General features: G+C 40.0%; 1 protein-coding gene across 2 annotated transcripts in view; it reads right to left on the bottom strand.

The window, feature by feature from the left end:
- Positions 1-1,577, bottom strand: part of LOC100564556 (actin-binding protein WASF3) — a 53,031-nt gene extending 51,454 nt beyond the window's left edge. Inside the window, exon 1 of one of the 2 annotated variants that reach the window (XM_062964109.1) lies at positions 1,296-1,577. The gene's annotated coding sequence lies outside the window, so the exon portion shown is untranslated. The remainder of the gene's footprint in view (positions 1-1,295) is intronic. The other variant, XM_062964108.1, reaches the window with a different exon arrangement.
- Between the last annotated feature and the right edge of the window lie 3,068 nt (positions 1,578-4,645).

The following is a 4,645-nucleotide window of genomic DNA, read 5'->3' as shown; positions in this document are numbered from 1 at the left end:
TAATGCTTATATTGTGCTAGGCTAATCATATATTGTATGTTCATTTGATCTGTAAGCCGCTCTGAGTCCCCTTCGGGGTGAGAAGAGCGGGATATAAATATAGTAAATAAGTATGTAATATTACTAATAATATTACCATATAATGATATAGTACAATATAGTAATCTAATGCTTATATTGTGCTATGCTAATAATATATTGTATGTTCATTTGATCTGTAAGCCGCTCTGAGTCCCCTTCGGGGTGAGAAGAGCGGGATATAAATATAGTAAATAAGTATGTAATATTACTAATAATATTACCATATAATGATATAGTACAATATAGTAATCTAATGCTTCTATTGTGCTATGCTAATAATATATTGTATGTTCATTTGATCTGTAAGCCGCTCTGAGTCCCCTTCGGGGTGAGAAGAGCGGGATATAAATATAGTAAATAAGTATGTAATATTACTAATAATATTACCATATAATGATATAGTACAATATAGTAATCTAATGCTTATATTGTGCTATGCTAATAATATATTGTATGTTCATTTGATCTGTAAGCCGCTCTGAGTCCCCTTCGGGGTGAGAAGAGCGGGATATAAATATAGTAAATAAGTATGTAATATTACTAATAATATTACCATATAATGATATAGTACAATATAGTAATCTAATGCTTATATTGTGCTATGCTAATAATATATTGCATCTTCATTTGATTTGTAAGCCGCTCTGAGTCCCCTTCGGGGTGAGAAGAGCGGGATATAAATATAGTAAATAAGTATGTAATATTACTAATAATATTACCATATAATGATATAGTACAATATAGTAATCTAATGCTTATATTGTGCTATGCTAATAATATATTGCATCTTCATTTGATTTGTAAGCCGCTCTGAGTCCCCTTCGGGGTGAGAAGAGCGGGATATAAATGTAGTAAGTAAATAAATAAATAAACTCCTAGGCTTCTGCTCTCCTCAAGCGGAGGCTGTGGAACATGAAGAATAGCCTTACAATAATATGGGGAGAAAATGCCTATTTTCCAAGCAGAGGGAAGAAAAAGACATGCAAGAAGGGACCCAATGCCTCTCCCATCCCAATTGCAAGGCTCCAAATGCCATGATTCGATGCTTCAGATGATGCCATGATGCATGCTCTGGTTCTAGATCAGTGAATGGCACTCCCTATTGCATTTAGATAATATAATAATAATAATAATATATTATGATATTATATTATTATAGTAATAATAATATCCACCTCCTTGCAGGTGTAGATGACAGAAAACCTCCGACCCACCTGGCCTTTCCTTCCTTGCAGCCTTGGCTCCTGGTGAGGCTGGAGTGGGGATGATGGGGCTTCAAAAGGAGCCTCTGCTTCTGCTCTGGACGCCCCCTCTCATGCTCCCCACCCAGGGTTTGGGGGGCTTGCAGAGACTGAGCCCCACCGCCTGCTTCGGCTGCTGCTTCTGCTGCTGCTGCTGCTTCTTGCTGCCTCCTCCGAAGCGCGCGCCCGCCTCCCTCCCCGCGCGTGCACGAGCGCCCCCCCTCCTTCTTGCCTGGTCCTCGCGTGCACGCGCGCGCACGCTCCCCTCCTCCTCTTCCTCCTCCTGGATGGAGTGCTCAGACTCCGCAGTGCGGCGAAGGGCGCATGCGCCTCCATCCTTCTGGCTGAGAGGAGGAGGAAGAAGAAGAAGAAGAGAGGAAGAAGGGAAGGAAGAAGAGAGGAAAGAGGAGAGGAAGAGGGTGAAGGGGAGGGGGGAGGAGAAGGAGAGGAAGAAGAGCAGGCGGGGAAGAGAAAGAAGGAGGAAACAAGGATATAATATTATATTATTATTATTATTATTAATAACATATAATATTGATAACAATATTATAATGGAATACAATATTATACTACTAATAATACAATATAATAATATTAATTATATATTAAATATTAAATGTAATATTACTACAGTAGAGTCTCACTTATCCAAGCCTCGCTTATCCAAGCGTCTGGATTATCCTAGCCATTTTTGTTGTCAATGTTTTCAATATATCGTGATATTTTGGTGCTAAATTCGTAAATACAGTAATTACTACATAGCATTAATATGTAATGAACTACTTTTTCTGTCAAATTTGTTGTATAACATGATGTTTTGGTGCTTAATTTGTAAAATCATAACCTAATTTGATGTTTAATACACTTCTCCTTAATCTCTCCTTATTATCCAACATATTCGCTTATCCAACATTCTGCCGGCCCGTTTATGTTGGATAAGTAAGACTCTACTGTATATAAAAGGGTAATGAAATTTCGGCCTAGGACAAAACAACAAAACTACACATCCCAGAAACACTTCACTTGGCAGCACAACCTGTCATCCATGCCTCTACGTTCATACAACAAAAAGAAAAGAAAAATAAAGTCCTAATTAGAGGGAGAGGAATAATTGTTTCTATCCAATTGCTGCCAGTTAGAAGGCTAAGCTCCGCCCACTTGGTCTCCTAGCAACCTACTCAGCCCAGGGGACAGGCAGAGTTAGGCCTCACTTAGGCCTCTTCCACACTGCCTATAAAATACAGATTATCAGATTTTAACTGTATTACAGTATATGGCAGTGTAGACTCAAGGCCCTTCCACACAGCTATATAACCCATTTATAATCTTATATTATCTGTTTTGAACTGGATTATCTTGAATCCACACTGCCATATAATCCACTTCAGTCTGCATTTTATACAGCTGTGTAGAAGGGGCCTTATATAATCCAGTTCTAAGCAGATAATAAATGATTATAAATATAATATGTAATAATTACTGTGATATAATAATACAGAACTATATAATCTCTGAAATCAGGACAGTAAATAAAGAACAACACTCTGAAAGCATAAGCCACAGCAATGCGTGGCCGGACAAAGCTAGTCTATATATAAAAGGGTAATGAAATTTCGGCCTAGGACAAAACAACAAAACTGCACATCCCAGAAACACTAAACTTGGCAGCACAACCCTTCATCCATGCCTCTACGTTCATACAACAAAAAGAAAAGAAAAATAAAGTCCTAATTAGAGAGAGAGAAATAATTGTTTTTATCCAATTGCTCCCAGTTAGAAGGCTAAGCTCCACCCACTTGGTCTGCTGTCAGTTAGAAGGCTAAGCTCCACCCACTTGGTCTCCTAGCAACCCACTCAGCCCAGGGCCACTTTATTTCCCATACCACCATACTTCGCCACAGCAACGAGTGGCCGGGCACAGCTAGTAATATTATAATGGAATACAATATTATATTACTAATAATACAATAAGTAAAAGTAAAGGTTTCCCCTGACGTTAAGTCCAGTCGTGACCGACTCTGATGGTTGGTTCTCATCTCCATTTCTAAGCCAAAGAGCCGGCGTTGTCCATAGACACCTCCAAGGTCATGTGGCCATTGGCATGACTGCATGGAGCACCGTTACCTTCTCACCGGAACGGTACCTATTGATCTACTCACATTTGCATGTTTTCAAACTGCTAGGTTGGCAGCTCTAGTTTGTAGTGTGGCTTTCTTGTACTGGTTTTTTGTCTGCTGTGCTTTGAGGAGTTTCTGATTTTTGACTTCAATCAAAGCAGGTTCTTCACTTTGCTTTCCATATTCTGCCAGGGCATGTTCTTCTTCTTTGACTGCTTGTTTGACTTGTAAGAGTCCTCTGCCCCCTGACCTTCCAGGCAGATATAGCCGGTCAACATCACTGCGAGGGTGCAGAGAATGATGAATGGTCATGAGTTTTCTTGTTTTTCTGTCCAAATTGTCCAGTTCCATCTGTGCCCAGTTTATAATGCCAGCAGTATATCTTATGACAGGTATGGCCCAGGTGTTTATGGCCTTGATGGTGTTGCCTCCATTGAGCTTGCTTTGGAGAATTTTTCTGACCCTTTGTGTGTATTCTTTGCTGACCACAGTCTTCACATGTTCATGCTTGATGTTGTCCAGCTATAATATGCCCAGATATTTATAGGCCTCTGGCTGGTGACACTTTATTGTTTGGCCATTGGGCATATTTATGCCCTCACTTTCAATGATTTTTCCCTTCTTCGATGCCACTGTTGAACATTTGTCCAAACCAAACTCCATGCTGATATCAGTGCTAAAAATTCGGAGAGTGTCAGTCAGAGACTGGATTTCAGTTTCCGTTTTCCCATACAGCTTCAGGTCATCCATGTACATCAGATGCGAAATTTTGTGAGAATTCTTAGATGTCTGATAGATTATTATTATTATTCTCAAATCTGCAAAAGTCAACACCACAAATGTGGAGGGGCAGCTGCCGGTGTCCTGCTGGGTTTCCTGTCTCTTGTAATGTTTGTGCCAAGACAACCCAGGGCCATTCAGTTCTCCTGGATTTTGAGAGCCATGCCATCCTGAATATGGGATGACTCTGATCTGCTCCCTTTTCATAATGCTACAGGATCCCAATGCTCCAAAATGCCACATTACTTGTATGGAAAGGATACTGTATCTATTCAGAGAACAGTGTTGTTTTTCAGTTGGATTTTTTTATTTTTTTCAGAACTTGTAAGCAAAATGTTTTTGCTTCAGGACAAAACGGCACACCAAACACACACAAGGCTCCCCTTTGTGTTGGGAGGGAGGGAGAGGCTTGGATCACAGCATATG

This window comes from Anolis carolinensis, unplaced genomic scaffold (assembly GCF_035594765.1).
Source record: "Anolis carolinensis isolate JA03-04 unplaced genomic scaffold, rAnoCar3.1.pri scaffold_12, whole genome shotgun sequence".
NCBI classification, from domain to species: domain Eukaryota; kingdom Metazoa; phylum Chordata; class Lepidosauria; order Squamata; family Dactyloidae; genus Anolis; species Anolis carolinensis.
Note: the sequence above shows the minus strand (reverse complement) of the source record. Positions and strands in the feature narration are given on the sequence as shown.